At 35.1% G+C, this 20,089-nt stretch overlaps 1 long non-coding RNA gene across 1 annotated transcript; it reads right to left on the reverse strand.

Annotated features, from left to right (window-relative positions):
* Positions 1-13,420: 13,420 nt before the first annotated feature.
* On the reverse strand, positions 13,421-14,131 carry LOC122141534. Its single transcript, XR_006157884.1, has 2 exons — positions 14,027-14,131; positions 13,421-13,856 (listed from the first exon to the last, which is right to left on the reverse strand). It is a non-coding gene; the product is annotated as an uncharacterized LOC122141534 (long non-coding RNA).
* Positions 14,132-20,089: the final 5,958 nt, after the last annotated feature.

Raw genomic sequence — 20,089 nt, forward strand, 5'->3', positions numbered from 1 at the left:
GCCTCTGCAGACCGGCTCATCCTCAGCTCTGGAAATACTGACAAGACTGTCCAGTTATTCTGCAAGAGATCATCCGTGACTGTGAGGTATGTCAAAGATATAGCAGAACCAAGCCCAGGCCTGCTGTTGGTTTGCCTTTAGCCTCAGAGTACAATGAGATGGTGGCAATGGATCTACATGAGCTGGAACCTGGCGTATGGTACCTCCACATCATCGACCATTTACACGCTTCAGCGCTGGAAAAATTGTGAGAACAAAGAAAGCCTCGGAGATTGTCAACTCCTTTATTCACTCGTGGATAAGTGTTCATGGTGCCCCTAAACGAATATACAGTGACAACGGTGGCAAGTTCAACAATGAGGAGATAAGAGAGATGGCAGAAAAATTCAACATTGAGATGAAGACTACAGCGGCATACAGTCCTTGGAGCAACGGGCTGCTGGAGAGACACAACATAAAACTTAACGAGATCATCCTGAACCTGAAAAAGGAAAATGGGTGTGGCTGGCAGACTGCTCTAGACTGGGCTCTAATGGCCAAAAACAGTATGATCAATGTGCATGGTTATAGTTCACACCAGCTTGTGTTTGGTCACAGTCCTAATCTTCCCTCCATTTTGGTTGATAAACTGCCTGCTCTAGAGGGCATTTCTATGAGTACTAGAGAAGGACAGCACATAGCAGCATTGCATGCTTCCAGAAGAGCATTCACAGAGGTGGAATGCTCAGAAAGAATAAGAAGAGCTTTACGAAAGCAGCTCAGGCCTACAGATGAAAAGTATGAGACAGGAGACAGAGTGTACTACAAACGAGCAGACAGTACAGAGTGGAAAGGCCCTGCTGTAGTTATCGGTCAAGAGTGGCTCTGTAGTGTTTGTCAGACATGGTGGGATTCTTGTCAGAATACACCAGTCCAGGCTGAATAAAGTTAATGCACAGGATGAGGACAAACCTGTACTACCTGATATTCCTGAAAATAGTAAAGAAAATGAAAACGTAATACACACTGATGTGTCAGAGAATTCAGATGATGAAATGAGTGTTAATAGAGAAGTGCAAATCCCTGAAAACACAGAAACAGATGATAGAGAAGACGTGAGACAAACTAATGAGACAGAGAGTGATGCTACTAATACAGTAGGTTCCACTGGTGTCAAACTGAGAACAGGTCAGACCGTTACATTTACAAACAGAGATGATGAGACAGAGAGTGATGCTACTAATACAGTGGGTTCCACTGGTGTCAAACTGAGAACAGGTCAGACCGTTACATTTACAAACAGAGATGATGGTACTAAACACACTGCCAGAGTTTTAGGCAGAGCAGGAAAAGCAAAAGGGCAATATAAAAACGGGTACAATGTGCAGTATCTTGAACCAAATGGCAGTGAGGGTCAAAAGGAAGCTTTAGACATGTCACATGTTGATGAACTTCTCACTGAATGTGAAAACACAGATGTTGATGTACTTATTACCAAAGACATCTCTTTTGATGCTGCTAAACAGCAAGAGATTGAAAACTGGCAAAATAATAATGTTTACGAAGAGGTCACAGACAAGGGTCAGAAATGCATCTCTACTAGATGGGTATGTACGTTGAAGGAAACTTCTAATGGTATTGTTCCCAAAGCTCACCTTGTGGCGAGAGGTTTTGAAGAAGTCAATATTCATGAGTTACAAAAAGATTCTCCCACATGTGCATCAGAGTCACTCAGGCTGCTGTTAGCTGTTATTTGTCAAAACAAATGGCAAGTGAATTCTATGGATATTAAGTCCGCTTTTTTGCAGGGAATGGAACTCTCAAGAGACATTTACATTCGTCCCCCACCAGAAGCAGGCGTGGACAATGTGTTGTGGAAACTAAAGAAATGTGTGTATGGACTTGCAGACGCTTCCCTCTACTGGTACAACAAGGTCAAAGAACTCATGCTGAACAGTGGTGGTAAAATGTCACGGGTTGATCCTGCAGTGTTTTATTGGCAGAATGAGCAGTCTGAGGTGACAGGAGTACTGGCATGCCATGTGGATGATTTTTTTTGGGCAGGTTCAGAGCACTTTGTAACTAATGTCATTCCTGTACTTAAATCTGCATTTCACGAGGGTCGTGAAGAGCATGAGAGTTTTTTCATATGTGGGGATGAACATTGCTACTGTGGGTGGTGTAGTGCAGGTGCATCAGCACAGTTATATTGAAAACCTACAACCAGTTCACTTACAGGCAGCACGTGCTGTACAGAGAGAGGCTCCACTAAACGAGAAAGAAAAGAGATAAACTCAGATCCAAAATAGGACAGGTTCTGTGGGTTGCTAAACAAACAAGACCAGATGTTATGTTTGACACATGTAGCCTAGCATCCAACATTAAGAATGCTACTGTTCAGTCCATACATGAAGTGAACAGAGTTATCCGTAAACTTAAGTCAGAGAAGGTCACACTTAAGTTTCAACACTTGGGCAACAGTGATGATTTGAGTTTGGTGGTTTATAGTGATGCTTCACTTGGCAATCTTCCAGATGGAGGTACACAGGGAAGGGCTTTAATTGCCCTCATGGAAAAAACAGGGAAGTTCTCTCCACTGTTTTGGCAATCTAAAAAAAACCAGACGTGTGGTAAGAAGCACACTGGCAGGAGAAACCCTTTCCATGTCAGATGGTATTGACAATGCCATGTTCTTGGCTATGCTCTACTCTGAGCTTACCACTGGTAAAGCTGATCTTAATGCTCTCCCCCCTTATTTGTGTAACTGATAACCATTCCCTGTTTGACGCTCTTAAGTCTACAAAACAGGTCACAGAGAAGAGACTAAAATTAGAAATAAGCGGTGTCAAAGAGCTCATACATGCTAACAAAATCAAAGAAGTGCGTTGGTCAAAAGCCAAGTCACAACTTGCTGACTGTTTGACGAAGAAAGGTGCTTCCTCACTTATGCTTCTTAAAGCGCTGTATGAGGGTGTATGGAAACTGTAATATCTGGTCCACTGAGCATTTATCTTGGTACAGTTTTTTTTGTTTAAATACTCAAACTCACTTAAATGTTACTGTGTTCTAAATTTTTTTATTTGGTGACAATGCTTTATATGTCAAAGTCACCCGTTCATTCGTTTTTTTTATTTAAAGAAGAGAGGGAGATTGTTAACTTCATGTGCGAGGGAATGTATTATCGCGAGAGTCTGCGTGACTGTTTTCTGGTTCAGTTTGGTTTTTGCTCGGATGGAGGAGCGGGAGGAGAAATAAAACTTTGTGGAACTACGTCGTGCCTGTGGCTATTTTCACTAATGTTTAATGTTGAGGAGGAGTCTAGCCCACAAGCCTCTGAAGGACTGAACTAGGAAGGACACAGCCTCGGTAGGAAGCAGCCATCCATTTGAGAAGCACCCAACACGTGTGGAAGCATCTGCTGTTTCGGTTTCTTCTTCACTTGTGTTTTGGAAATTCTGTACAGAAGATGTGTAATAGCGCTACTACCATATAACAATGAAAACATTCTCAGAGCACAAGTATAGCTCAGATATATTTAGACTTTTTCTAAGTATGAGTCAAGGATAATTAAAAGTAATTTTAAGTAGGCCTATATTTCTGAGAAGTCCATAAAAAGTAGACTGTATGTATACTTTCCTATTTTAAGTTTAAAAGAAGTATAGCTACTAATAGCATACTTGAATAAACTTCTTTTTCGTAAGGGTAGTGCTAAATATGCACTAAATGTGAAGATTTAAAAAGAAAAAGAAATGTTCGTTTTTGAGGTTTAGTCAGCTGGGAGAAATGAGATACATAGATGTATAAAGGTACTGGAAAAACACTGCACTCAGTTTAAGGTTAAACCTCCACTCTCTCAAGAGTGACCCTTTTTGTCATTGGCTGTGCCAAGGCCAATGGAACATATTTACGGTTTTGGTTGAGCACTTTAGTTTAACCACATCATTGTGCTGTGTGTGTTACATGACCTGGCTGGTGTGACTCACTTCCAAAGAACCACCTTAGACGTTTTTAATTATTAGACGTTTAATTATTATATATTTCAAAAGAATCTGACAAAATCTGTCATAAGCATTTAAAGCATTGAAAATAATTTCACAAAAATAACAAATAATGTGCACATTCTCCATTCTAAGACATTTCCTTCTACAGTTTACAGAGAGAACAAAGTATGGTAGAAAATATATATATAACTATGTCAACAATTGGCCACAGAAGTTTCAACCAACACAATTGGCCACAGAAGTTTCAACCAACATTTTGTAAAGATTTTATATTGTCTGGAGAATATTTACTTCAAAAATAAATAGACACAACAATATAAATAAAAAAGAAATAAGAGAATAAGAGAAATAAAACAAAATATTTTCATCTTAAAAAATAAAGCATAGCCGCCAAGCCTTTTCTTTTCAACAATCAAAAAACAAAAAATAAATTAAAAAAATATAATTATTATAAAGCATAGCCGCCAAGCCTTTTCAATATAAAATAAAAAGAAACATTTCCCAATCAACAATAAAAAAAATTGAATAAATGACTGGCTACAACAACTACTTTCTACTTCCAAGGTTTTTTTTTTTTTTTTTTTTTTTCTTTTTTTTACATTTATTTTACTATAAGGGTGATTTTGAGCACTAGAAGTATATCTTCTAGTTTAAATGTCTACAGTCAAAACTTATAAGAATGAAAATCCTTTTTTGCCATCGGATGGCAAATGACCAACCAGAAGAACATATTTCAGGTTTTGGTTTAGCACTTCAGATGAGTTTATCTGCACTGTGCAGCTTGTACATTGTTTTTTAATTAATTTTTAATAACTAAAAACATATAATTTTTTTTATTTTTTTATTAAAAATAGCATGATTCATAATAATAGTAATAATAATAACTAAAACATGTATATATTTAACATAAAATATATATAGCATGATTCATAATAATAGTAATAATAATAACTAAAACATGTATATATTTAACATAAAATAGATTATGTGAAATAATAATTATTTAGTAATAGTAATAGACATTAACAATAATATTTTATAACGAACATTAATGACAGTAAATTTATTGTTAGATACAAGTATATTTTAAATGAAGTAAGTTTTCACACCAGACTTGATAACTGAATTACTATTTATCAATAAATAAGATAATGACATTTAATATGTGTCTGTTTACACAATACATTACTGTAAAGAATGACAAAAAGCCCCAGTCTATAATACTCCAAAAAAAAAAAAAAAAAGATAAAAAATAAACATTACTGTAAAGAATGACAAAAAGCCCCAGTCTATAATTCTCCTGCATGCTACAATGTAAGGTCATTTATTCTTGACATAAGGTACATTAAGCACACAATAAACCACATGATATTTAGGAGCATGTTATATATTCGCAGAATGCATGGTTTCTGATGGTTTCACATAAATGTACCTTATTTTGATGTTAATCAGTTCAAGTCTTGGTATTTATATACAACTCGTGTCCACTGAACATCAGCATTATACAAGTGTTTTTCCAACTGTTGGGTTTTTTCCAATGGCACAAACTATAATGAGACAAAGAAAACAACAATTAAAAAATACAACATCAAACAATTCTCAAATTGCCAAATAATAGGGGAAAGACTAAATAATGGAAAATGCACAATTACAACGTCACCTGTCTATCAGGAAGAGCACTGATATTTTTAAATTATTTAAATGCTATTTTTCTTAAAGAAGAATAACTTACCGATCAGCAGAATGAACAGAAGCAACTACGACAAAAAATATATGATAATAATTATCATCTGCCATTGTGTTTGATTCTGATCAGTAAATAAACTCATAAACTGTATGATTGTGACACTCAGTTAGTTGAGCTGCTTCTGTAAAGAAAGTGTTCACAATTAATATAAGACTACTCCGTTACAATGACTGCAATATGTGTATACTGGAGCAATCAGTGGGGGGGCCAAGTTATGTCTTTAGTTTCTAAAAATAAATAAAAATAAAAAGTAAATAAAAAAGTAGTCAATAGCTTAATAAAATAGTCCTAGAGCAAATGAACTCACCAGTGAAGTATATTCTGGTGCTGTTGCTGAGTTTTTGGAGGTGTTTCCAAGTAAATACAGTAATAAACTCCTAATTCATCAGCAGTCACATTATTAATAACCAGACGATGTTTAAACTGCACTGAATATTTCTTTCTGAATGTATTATTCAAGTAAAAAGGTGATGGTCACTCCATACTGACAACAGATACTGTTGGAGGATCTGCTGTTTTCAGTAAAATCCAGTAAACCTCATTTTCATCAAGATCACAGTTTATGCTCACATTTGATCCCAAATAACTTAAAATACATACCAACAAAAAATTACAACATATATAAAAAACAAAAAATAAACGATAAAAAAAAAATAAAAAATAGATAATCCAACAAAAACAAAAACTACCAACATTTACCATAAAACAATTTATGAATAAGCGTATGTACATATATTCATAACATGTATAAACTCACAGAGCTGAAGCTGAATTCATGCTGTTGTGAATAAAACACTTCAGAATGAAATATTTTCTCCCCACAATAGTTAAGATGAAGTCACTGCAGCTCTGAAACAAAGACAGGAAGAAAAGAACTTCCCACAGTACCTGGGTGACTCGGGTGGAAAAACTACAATTTACAGCCTCTCGAGGGCAGCAGAGAACAACACTGCAGTATCTCATCTGTGCTTCCAACACTGCACATTTTTCAGCTCTGCAGCGCATCCACTAATAGTGTAGCTGAAGGGGTAAATGAAATCATTCACTATTCCCTACATTAGTCCACTAATAGTGTAGCTGAAGGGGTAAATGAAATTGAGTGAGTGAATTCAGATTGATCTCGAACTCTGTCATGGAAACTAGCATGTATAAACATCCATTAAACTATTAATAATCAATTTAAACTTCATTTATACATGTATACTATTATACTGTACCAACAATCGACCAGTGGTTTGGAAAATAGATGAATGGATGATTAAGCTGCCGGTGGCACCTTAATGCATCTCACAGTGCATTATGGGTATTTTCTAGCTGTTGAATGTACATTGGTTGTACACTCATTATTTCTGTGCATTATGGGATTGAATGAATTTGCCCAGTAATGCCACTATGGTTGCAGATACACTGTGAGGGGCCTTCAGAAATGTGATTGGGAAACCAATGATCTACAGACATTGTGTTTTACTTTATTGATAAAGTTGCAAACAAGATTGCTTTAACAGTTGTAAAAACAAAAAAAAAATTGTATATTAACTTTTTTATATATTATAATTTTGTAAAAAATCATAAAATATTAACATTTTCTTTATAAAATAAAATTTTGAAAAATTTTGTAAAAAATCATAAAAAAGCAGCGTTTTATTTTCTTGATTTAATTATATTGTGAATAGCAAATTTTCAGTGTGACCCTGCTCAGGTCTCGTCAGTTGTTTGTCTGAGCCGTTCTGTTGAATATGGCACTGTTCATTAACAGTATTTTCAATGACTAATTTAATAAAACATTCTGTGAAACTTTGATGGTTACCACAAAAAGTCCACAGGATCGAAAACTTCAATAGAAAACATTCAGTTTACCTTTTTATTAAAATCATACCCCCCTTTTTTATTTTTATTTTTTTTCTGCTGGTTTTGCATGCTCTCTCTCTCTCGTGCCAATAACTCCCCACACACCAAACTGCCGCCCCCTGCCCTAGATTCACGTGAAGCTGCTTTGACAGTGTTACAAGACAATTGTTATATGCTCTTGTTTAAATGTGTGTCTACAGTATTTACAGAAACAAAGACCATCATCTGGTGCATACTGTAAATAAAATGTAACCATATATTGTATCATTCAGTGTCACAATATTTTATTGGCTATATACACGTTTACATCAGAAAGTTTTAACCTGGTGTCACATGCCTTTATATTAACTTCATGCACTTCTCTGGAAGGTGAAGTTGTTCATCCTGAGAAAGATTTAAAGGGTTAGTTCACCCAAAAATGAAAATTAGGCTGTGTTTTACTCACCCCTGACGCATCCTAGGTGTATATTACTTTCAGACGAATCCAGTTGGAGTCTTTGATATTTCAGGCTCTATCATTGCAGTCAGTGGGTGTTGCAGTGCTTCAGTCCAAAAGAAGTGAAATAAAAAGTGCCCATCCATAATAAAAAAAAGTGTCTCACACAGCTCCAGGGGGTGAACAAAGGCCTCTTGTAGCAACTTGATGCATTTTTGTAAGAAAAATATAAATTTTTAAAATAATATTATATTATTAGTAATAATCACTTTAATGTAGCTTGCACCAACAGTTGTACACAGAAAGCAGCTCTATGCATGTACTTTAGCAAATAATGTAAGGAATAAAGGCCTTCTGTAGTGAATGCATGTGTTTTAGTAAGAAAAATATCCATATTCAACCCAAATAAACAATCTTCCATAAATTCAAGCATCTCCCACACATCCAACCCGTTCCCGCCTACTACACATCTATAATGAAAACCTCCGGCACACATCTCTAAGATATGCTAGTCTCGCGAGTTTGTTTATAGGAGCAAATTAAGCAAAGTTTCCTTATACTTTAGCAAAGGAAAACCGGTCTCCTCTTGGTTTATGTTGAAATCCTCCGACATTTTTCTTTACAAATCCTCGTTTTGTACTTCTAATTCGTGACCAGCGTTTTGTTTGTTCTCTCTCCGCATTCATCACTAATCACGCAAAGCCGATGTACTACGACATCCGCCGGAATGGCTTCCACGTATGACAGATACCAGAAGTGAGAGAAAAGTGTTTATTATGTTTGAAATATGGATATTTTTCTTACAAAAACTCATGGATTCACTACAGAAGGCCTTTATTCACCCACAGGAGCCATTTGAGGCACATTTTATTATGAATGCGCAAGCTTTATTTGACGACTTGTGGACTGTTCAACTATAACACCCGCTGACTGCAATGATAGAGCTTGGAATAGATTAGATTAGATTAGATTCAACTTTATTGTCATTGCACATGTGGGTACAAGGCACACGCGAAATAGAGTAGAGGGGAAGAAGAAAATACAGCATAACATTAGGGAAGGGAGGAGAAAAAAACAACACCCAGATTATGCTCCTTTGGGAGTACATTGTGAGAACAGGAAAAAAACACCTCAGCAACAAAAGCACATATCACACTCAATACAGCCATAAACACATGACTGCAACAGGGGAGGGGAAAGGGGGGTCGAGGTGGTAATCCAGCACAGGCAAGCAGCCATCCAGTCCTGCAGCCCTACGGCGCTGGTCGCAGACCCGCTTGTCAGACTGGCGGGGGTACAAAGCGGCGAAGGCGAGGGGATGGGGGGTGGGTGGGTGAATGCATATCTGTATATATGTGCGTATGTGTGTGTGTATGTATGTAGAGTTTGTGAATTTGTAGGCCTGGAGAGTTTGGCATTCAAATCTCGGTGCCTCAGTCCGCAGATTGTGATAGCGACACAGCAAGTTGCCATGGAGACAGCCTTAATCAGGTCCCAGGACAGAGTCAACAATCAAAAGCAGGTGTCTGTGAAAGTGGGAGGAGGAACGCAAGAGCGTCTCGCTGCAGTGCTCTTCCAGGGTAGTTGTTGTTCCCAACATTGGCCTGGGCCTATAGGCCAGTGCTGGTAGAGGGGATGCCGAAAGAAGATAAGATTGCGATTGTTTGGTCTTGGGGCGAGTAGCCACATTCCAATTTACCGGTTACTTTCTTTGTCCATTCTGGTCTCCAAATCCATCCATTTTCCTTTGCAAAGCCGTGAGCTTCTCCATGATGGTATCCATATTGCGGTTAATAGTCTCAGTCTCAGTGCTGACCGCTCTGCCCACTGCCTCAATCATGACGGGCAGCCTTGTGAGGCTTTGGACAGCTGTTCCCGTTTCTGAATTCTTCCATAACCCCAGGGCAAAGCTAATCCAATCAGCAGAAGACCTGTTATCATGGTTCCGAACAGGTAGATATCTTCACTATCCTCCACGGAAAGAGCCACCAGACACACAACCTGCCACCTCTCCCACACGTCTATCGTATAGCCAACTGCGAACGTTCCGGCAGGGCATTCAGGTTCCCCCGAACCCAAGCTTCTCGTCGAGAAGATGGTGTCAATTGCGTTGAGAGACCAGTTGATCAAATACATGATTTTGTTTTGGAGAGCAGTGCAGAGAGAGTCTCTCGAGTATTAGACACTAGACGAGACAAGACGAGAGAGCAAGCAGGGAAGGTAAGGGGGAGGAGAGGGAGAGAAAATGCGTCGCCTTCGTTGAGAGCCAAATAAGAAAAAAAAGGGGGCTATTTTTAATATAACTCACACTGGATTCGTCTGAAAAGAAGAAAGTCATATACACCTGCCTCGAGGGTGAGTAAAAACACAAGCTAATTTTCATTTTTGGGTGAACTAACCCTTTAAATAACTGAAAATCTTTCTCTATATACATCTGTGACAACAGACAATAAAAAATTATATTTTAAAAAACAACTTTCTTACACATAACTCAAATTATCAACCTGAAAAGCATATTTTTATTGGAAAAGTAACAGTTACTTTTTACAGAGTAATAACACAGTTCACTATAACCTGTAACATGATCATTTAATTGTAAATGTCATTTTAATCAGTAATACATTGACGTGATATTGGACATAATGATTTCTCTGCAGTTCCAACCCGATCTTACAACTAATTTGTATGTTTTACGAGATGACAAAAACACACAAAAATTTATAAAAAAGTTTTGTTATTGGTTATTGAACCTATCCTGATTTTAATCAATTGGATTGATGGCAACATTGATGGTTTCTGAAGAAGCATAGAAGGACAAAGAGACCCTCAAAGAAGTGAAAAGGAAATTAATGCTACGAAAAAGAAATGAGTCCGCAATCCTGTGATCAACTGGGCACAGACTCGGCGACAGAGTGATAAATCTTCACTTGACCGTCAATATTGAGTCACTTACTTTTATGGCACTGGAGTTAGGAGACACTCAAAACTTGAGAGAGAGTTCCCACAGAAGCTGCGTCACGAATATTTAGAACACTTCAGTGTGTCAGTGTGACGTTACTGAGATTTGCTATAAACATGGCACCTCTCTACACGAGGTTACACGGTGGCTACTTGGTTTCCACACCTTGGTCTTGTAGGGGGACCTCATACTGTAAAGAGTGGCTGTTGTGGAGGGTTAGCTCCAGGGCCCACCGCCTGCGGAACTGGAAGTAGGCCGATGTTTGTAAGATAAGTGGGAAGGCAGGGGCTGCCCAGATCATAAACCACAAGTCTGTATGTTTGCAAGGGAACAGACTCAAACTTTAATGTATTTGAGTTTCTAACATGTTACACGACGTACTGTAAATGCAAATGCCCATGAATCATAGAATACACTTCATGTAAGACAGCAGTGCTGTGAAAACTTGATTTTTATGCTAGTTAACACATTTAATAGCTAAATTAAATGGAAGATTAGTATTATTTTGTTTTCTTTTAACTTTTTATTTATTATATTTGGCTTTGCCTCATGCGCCCATAGACTGTGCAGCACTTATCGTACCACTATGTAAAGTTATTTTATTTTATTATTTAACTCAAAAGTCTCTGAGAACAGACCCTGTAGCTCTTTGTGAAATGGCTTTGCCATTTGGATTTATTAATGTTGGACATTCACAGCAATAGAATGTTCTCGAATCAAGTAGTGAGCAGCACTTTAACACTAAAACAATAGCAAATGATTTTTACATGATATGTGTAGACATAGTACACACAACCGCCAGCAAGCTGCAACGCTGCTCGGTTTCCACGTGTAGGTTTAGACAACTGGTGCGAACTGAGATACATCACCATAAAGATTGCAGGAAAAAAAACTGCTCTGAGTTCTAAGGTTAAACTCTACTCTAGACAAAGTTGACAGACACTGTTTGTCATTGGCCGACCAAACTGACCAAACAAGGGGTTTAACCACACATATTTATGGTTTTGGTTTAGCGCTTCAGCTGAGTTATTTATTTACCACTGTATCTGACAAGGGTGTTTCATACTGAATCCCATATAGTGCCTATGCACACACAAAACAGGCCATACAACCTCATAAGACATACATAAATATCGGGCCTATGCACACACAAAACAGGCCATACAACCTCATAAGACTTTTATTAGGTTTATTTATTATTAATTTGTTATTTATTTACCACTGTATCTGACAAGGATGTGTTTCATACACTCAGTGTTTCATACTGAATCCATACAGTCATAAACGTATTAATACAGATTGTGACTTTATTTAATATGATGCTAAAATTGCATTTACTACTTGTGTTTTTATTGAAATATTTATTTATTTCTGTTTACATTATATATTTAAATACCATTTATATATTAAAAACTATAGTAAATCTAATTGTAAATTGAATATAGATCAAAGAATTAAAGGCATTAAAGGGAGTCATATTTATATTGTTTAATATTAAAACAATGTTTTCCATCCAGAAAATATTTACAAAGGCATGAATAAAAACAAATTAAGAATAAATTAAGTAATTAATCCACAAAATCTTTAACTAATCAAAGATGACTTACTTTTTTATACAGATTAATTCATACAGGTATAAATAAAGCATCTTAGCAATACAACAAAAAAACTATAACTAAAAAAAAAGACATTTTCCATTATATTTCTAAGTCTTACAGGTCAAAAAGCATGTAAAAACTCAATCAAACAGGCTCCACAAAAATGATAAATAATGTTCACATTCTCTATTTAGGATCCTATAGGATACAGACCAAAGTATGATTACTAACAGAAGTTTCAACCAGTTTTTCTAAAGATACAGTTACTGCAAGACAAAGGTCTTCCAACTAAGAAATGACAGTAGACCAACTAGTAAACTAAAACATTCTTAAACACACATATGCGACCCTGGACCACAAAACCAGTCATTTAGGGTCACATTTTTGAAATTGGGATTTATACATCATCTGAAAGTTGAATAAATAAGCTTTCCTTTGATGTATTATAGAATATTACAATATGAAAACCTAGAATCCGAGAAAAAAAAAAAAAAAAAATAATAAAAAAGCCTTTAAAGTTGTCCAAATGAAGTTCTTAGCAATGCATATTACTAATCAAAAATTAAGTTTTGATATATTTGCAGTAGCAAATTTACAAAATATCTTAATGGAACATGATTTTTACTTATTATAATAATAATTTTTGGCATAAAAGAAAAATTGGTCACTTTGACCCATACAATGTATTATTGGCTATAAATCTACCCGTGTCACTTATGACTCCCAAATATAATGATTCCCTGTAATATAAAGACAGCTATATATTTTCATGTATAGCTTAGCATTCTGACATTTATACAACATTTAAACTGTGAAGACATAAGAATATTTTAAATAAAAACAAACCATGAATTGAAAATTGGATATTTATTTTCTATCGAGAAGCTGTATTTTTTCCTGCACATTATTAGAATGATTTTAGACGTACTATATAGACCTAAAGAAAAATATAAAACTATATACTTTCAATACATTAAAAACTGTGTGATTTCCAACCTTTTAGAACTTTTTTTCACCTTTAGAAAGCAAAATGAAGCAGTAATATTATAAAAATCACATTCAATCAAATTAAACATTTGTAATTCATTAATAAAAAAGAAAAAAAAAACTATATTTTTTACACTAGACGCAGATTGTGGTTAGACCATTACATGAACATCAAGAAAGTATAGTATAAGAGCAGTCATGCCCGTCTTTATGATTTCGGCAGGTTTAGAGCAGCATAGGTGCTGTTGATTTGGCTGGACCGAATATTTCTACGTATCTTGGAAAAGTCCACCTCAGCGTACTGAAAGAGCAATGAAGGAACACATTTAGCATTTCAGAAGTTAGTTGTCCCTGTAGCAAAATTAATTCTATAAAATACTACAGATGTAAAAATAGGTCAGCAAGAATCCTCACTTCCAGAAATAGAGTTTCTAAATGTAAAAGTTATGATTGCGGTTTCACATAATTTACCTGTAATTGGTTTGGGTCCTGATGCTGTTCTATAACTTGCATCTGCTTCTTCAGACCTTGTTCTGCAGAATTTCTTTTTCCAACAACAAAAACTTTTATTACTCCTAAAGAGGAAAAGTGATTTAGTCAGATTCAGTGTTTACTAAAGGTTGTATTACTATTATTTTAAATATAAAGATATATAAGTCCCATAAATGGAAAAATAGCAGTGAAACAGTTAAAATAAAGAACTTTTTGAACAACATTATATCAATGTTTGCAGAAGTCCGTTCATCAGAGCAGATATGATGCTAATAATCTGCCATTGTGTTTGATTCTGATCAGTGAACTCCACTTGTGTATGATTGTGACACTCAGTTAAGAGTGAAAACATAGATAGTATATTCAATGTGACACTCAGTTAGTTGAACTGATTCTGTAAAGAAAGTGTTCACAGTCTGTGAAAGTAACATCTGTTACTATTGGTACAATGGCTGTGATTTTGTGAAACTGAAAACATAGATAGTATATTCAAGATAATATATGGATATAACTATGCTATTCATAAGTATTTAAAAAATTTAGACAAAAATTTAAGTAGTTATTATCAATATTTCTTGATCACTGAAGCAGTAAATTAACTCACCGTTGAAGTATATTCTGGTGCTGTTGCTGAGTTTTGGAGGTGTGCGTGTGTTCATACAGTAATAAACTCCTAATTCATCAGCAGTCACATTATTAATAACCAGACGATGTTTAAACTGCACTGAATATTTCTTTCTGAATGTATCATTTAAATAAAAAGGTGATGTTGTACCTGACATTGATCATTAGAATGACTGTTGGAGGATCTTGCTGTTTTTCAGTAAATCCAATAAACCTCATTTTCATCAAGATCACAGTTTATGATCACATTTGATCCCAGATCAGTTAGAAGATCTGACACTCCATACTGACAACAGATTAAAACATCTAAAAGATAAGAAAATATATTAAATAATAACAGACATCATAATTATGATTACTCTTTGTATCATAACATTTTTTATTTTTAAGTTTACAAAGAATGTGTAAACATGTAAATATATACATAACATGTAATAAACTCACAGAGCTGAAACTGAATGATCTTCATGTTGTTGCTGTGAATAAACATTTCCTCCACATAACACTGAAGCTGAAGTCTGCTGCAACTCTGAAGCAAAAACAGAAAAAAAAAAAACTTCTGCCACATCAGTCAGAGGAAGTCAAGTTTGCTGACCACGCTGTACAAACTTTTTTCAACACCTGATGCCCACCACCTAGTCCTAAAGCACCACCATCGCTTATTTAACAAATTGAGCATGTTTATTTTGTGTGTTTGTGTGTACCTGGTATTCCCTATGTTATGGGGTCCAAATGTCCCCACAATTATAGTTATACTGTAAATATGTCATGTATTTATTTTAGAAACATTCTTTAAGACCTATATTTCTATAGAGATCAGTTTGATCTTCAACTGTCAAACATAAATTTATGGAATTATTCATTGGCTGAGCCAATTATGGCCAATGTAATGAAGATCTGGGCCATCACAGGAACATCATTCTTTATAGCAGAGGGAAAACTGCTTGTGCAGACTATAATTGGGACAGAAAAACAAATGCTGGTTTAAAATAAATTGATAATTCACGTAATGAACTAACTGAACCCATTAGAACTGTTTCTGAATTAGATTCACCATTGTGTATGCTACTTGAGGTACAGTGTGTGTGACTAGCAATCCAACCTATTTTGCAATGAGGAAATAAGTAAACCTTTTACCTTTACAGCCTCTGGAGGGCAGCAGAGGACAATAGCAATTTAAAGAACATGATACATTGGTTTTGGTTCTGTATACAAGGTGACATGGTGTAATAATAATAATAGTTGTAAATAACAACAATAATAATATAATACAACATTTTTATATTGTATTTTATATTTTCTGGGTCAAGCACAGATCTGCAAATAAATGCTGTTTAGTGAAATGTGATTTGTACTACTGTAATACATGTAAAACATCAGCAATTGGATTTCATCTACATGTAAGAAACAGACTATGCAGAACAGGCCTTAAAACTGTTTTGCTCAGATAAGACAAAATCAAATTAAATTGAAAGTAATAAAACTAAAGACAAATATAGCATTACAACAGTAACAAAGAATAGGTGTGAACACAACGTCCAAAAAGATTTAATTTAATTAAAATAAACACAGCACATACTGTATAACAAACAAAACCAACAAACCAATAAAATAATGTGTTTTTTTTTTTTGTTAATAAAACAAAACATTTTTTTTTTCAAACAATGTGTTTTAAATTCTCTTTCAGGTTCTCTGAATGTCACAAATGTGGGTGTAAGTGGAAGATCTGCATTCATGTCATTCTCTCACAGTGACAAACTGAAGTCACGACATGAAAGTGTATACTATTAAAGACAGAATGACAGCAGGAATGTGAGACCGTTCAGAATAAATAGCTTTTGAACAATTTAAATGCTACTTTATTACATCTTCACTGTTTGATCAATTTGAGATAACAGTGTGCAATTATTGATAAAGCACTTCAAAATGTTTATTATAAAAGCATTGCGAGCTGCCCGTCAAAAAGAACATACTGTGACCTTCTCATCTGGTTTTTGTGAACTGAAGTCTTAAAATCCTTAAAGTTAAAGTCTTTCCTCCTCTACACACTATCAGACAATCAAAAAATATAACTAGAACATTAACACACTGACAAAAAGAAAACAAGCGAGAAGAACTATGAAGTAGATCTTTCTGGATTGAGCAAGAAAAAAAATCACAATACTGGTAATTTTTTTTATTGTAGAAAAAAAGTAAACTATTTATTATTTTCAGAAGAGAGTGAGTGCTGTAATTCTGTGCTATCAGCTGCATCTGTTGGCACTGTTAATAAAATTAGAATGGCAAATTCATGGAAAAGTCAGATTGTATTTCCCTGTTATTTTAACTAACTTGTTTCGCTCTCTCTCTCCCTCCCTCTCTTCCTCTCCCTCCCTCTCTCTCAGGATGGGACTGGAATCTCTGCATTCTTGCTCTGCTCTTACAGTGTCGATTAACTCATGGCATCATTTTAAAGACTCATTGACAGCAGGACTATGAGATGTCATTCAGAGAACCGTTTCACTTGAGTTTTTCCAGTGCAGCGGATGAAAGGAAGCTTCACTCTCGTACTTAAGTAAGTTACTGATTCATTTCAACAATTATTATCTTTGATGCAATTTCAACAAAATAAGATATCATTCAAAATAAGTAACATTCAACACTTTTTTTAAGTCATGTATAAATCAAGAATTTCATTTTTTAAATTTAAAGTGATATCAGGAACAAGAGGCTACCACATTGTTTTCCAGAGGTTCTTAAAGTCTATTCTCAAGACCAACTAAACAAAACAAATCACATTTACAGTATAGGCTACCTCAGTTGTTTCAAATGGTATAACTGTTTGATTTAATTTATCTCAAATATAGGCTATAATATTTAATTAAGCTTCAGTTCGTGTAATGTGATGTTTTTATTTTTTCCATGAATCCTAAATAAGCACTGGTCAATAGCTTTGTTAGTTTGAATGTCAACAAAACACAAAGCAGCCAAACAAGGCTGACAAGAGTCAATGGTATCATGGTGTGCGAGAGAGAGAGAGAGAGAGAGAGAGAGAGAGAGAGAGAGAGAGAGAGAGAGAGAGAGAGAGAGAGAGAGAGAGAGAGAGAGAGAGAGAGAGAGAGAGAGAGAGTGTGTGTTAGGTTTTTAAAAACAGATCCAGGGGCCTGTACCATAATGGTGGCTGAACAAACTCAGGGTTACAGGATTAGTTTTGAGTTGACCAAACCAGTCCAATCTGGCTTTGTTGGTACCATGAAGCTGATCATCAACTTTCTCTGTCAGCTCAGGCTTGATCCTAAGTCAATGGAGCACGTGCACATGAAACAGCCAATCACATGCCTTGGAACTGTGATTCACTTCTCGTGAGAGAGTCGGTGCGATTCATTACCAAAGATTTAAAGATTGAACAAGATGAAGAATTTACACATTTATGTGAGATGAAACAATCTTTCCATGAAAGAGGGAAATGTAAAGAAAACATCTTGCCATACAAGTGCAAGTAAAAGTTGTAAAGTTAGTTTATAGAGTTTAAAACACTTAAAAATCTAAACTCATATGTAGTAATTTTTAAAGCTATTGATTCTAAAACTAATTTATATTGCATATTATCTATATGTTTATATTAATTCAAAATAAAAGCTGAATTACTATTAAACTAAGCTAGCTTGTGTAATGGATTAAGGGGATGATAATTATATAAATCATATCAAATAATTATAAAAAATAATCACCTCTAAAAATCAGACAATTTTATCTTTAAAAATGTTTTACTATGTAGCGTCCTTTAATTTAGAGTAAGAGAAACTGAGGGAGTAGCTTTATTGCATCGATGATGTGTCACTTTGCTTGAAGCTGATTGGTCAAATTTCAGTTTAAGATCTCTAAACCAGAACATAACCTGCCCCGGAGCAGGTTAGCTGTGGAGCGTAAGTTATTATGGTGATGAACATCACTAAAAGCCACTTCTATGGTACCTAAAACTCAGGACTGGTACAGACTAAACTGAAACTTACATGGCTAGCCAGCTAATCCGGCTTAATGGTACAGGCCCCAGGTTTATGGAAAATAAAAACTTCTTCAGAGCAGGAAACAAAGTTCCCAAACATACCTGTGTGGTATTCCAGAAAGCAGGTTATGTGACATACCCGGGTATGTTTAAGAGTAAGTAAGCGGATAACCTCAATTTTCGGTTCCAAAAACGGAGGTAACTTTCAGGGGTATGTTAGTAGTCATAGCAACTCACTCTCTGAACTTAACCTGCTCCGAGCAGGTTATGTTCCAGGGTTAGTTCACTTCAGCGCGAGCCTTCAGTGGGCGTGACAGATAGCGCACATCATTATATAATATTACAATATGTAATATAGCCTATTATATATATATATATATATATATATATATATATATATATATATATATATATATATATATATATATATATATATATATATATATATATATATGATAATGAGGAAGCGCTAATATAAGTAATAAATTAGGTAATAGATTATTCTAATATGATTGTTTCTTTTATTGGCATATATAAGAGTTATCTGTATAAATTATAAAACACTATGACAAGGTAATGTTTAACTTATATATATTTATTTATTACATTTTATATTATCTCACACATGGATCGGCATTTTCTATAATGTCTAAATTCTAAATCAAAAATCATATCTTATATGACTTAATATATAATTAGCATAAAACAAACAATATAATTCACATTCTCAAGGATTAAAGATTAAATGGAAAAAAATTAAAATGATTGCACAGCCATCAGTTAGGTGGCGATTTGCACTAAGCATGTAAACAACTAATGAACAAAAGAAGAAGAAAGAAACAGCTTGGCGCGCTTTTTCTTAGCTGCCTGTTTCCATAGTGACTCGTCGATTCTTCGCTCTGTTGAGAATGTCTTGTGTCTTAATCAGGAACATACTCTGAGTTGAATGAACTTACTCCCGGACACGTTTTTAGAACCACATTCCTCGAGTAAGCAAGGATTTGGGGTTAATCAACCAAGATTTTAGGGTTTAGTTCACGGTAAGTTAACCCTGCTTTCTGGAATACACCCCTGGGGCCTGTTTCATAAAACAAGTTTACCAATTAAACCAGGCTTATTTCAATTAGTCTGACTTATTTTGAACCAAATCAACTGACAATACCTCAGACGAACTTAAATAAACCTGGCCTATTTGGTAAACTTGTTTTATGAAACAGGCCACTCCTAGCTAAAAATCCTAAAACCAATAATTGAACCAAATCCATTATATCTCAGATTTGAAAGAGCATCCAAAACTTAAATATCAAACAACACATGCAGAGCTGAATTATGACATACAGGTGCATCTCAATAAATTAGAATGTTGTGGAAAAGTTCATTTATTTCATTAATTCAACTCAAATTGTGAAACTCGTGTATTAAATAAATTCAAT

Source organism: Cyprinus carpio, chromosome B22 (assembly GCF_018340385.1).
Source record: "Cyprinus carpio isolate SPL01 chromosome B22, ASM1834038v1, whole genome shotgun sequence".
Classification (NCBI taxonomy): domain Eukaryota; kingdom Metazoa; phylum Chordata; class Actinopteri; order Cypriniformes; family Cyprinidae; genus Cyprinus; species Cyprinus carpio.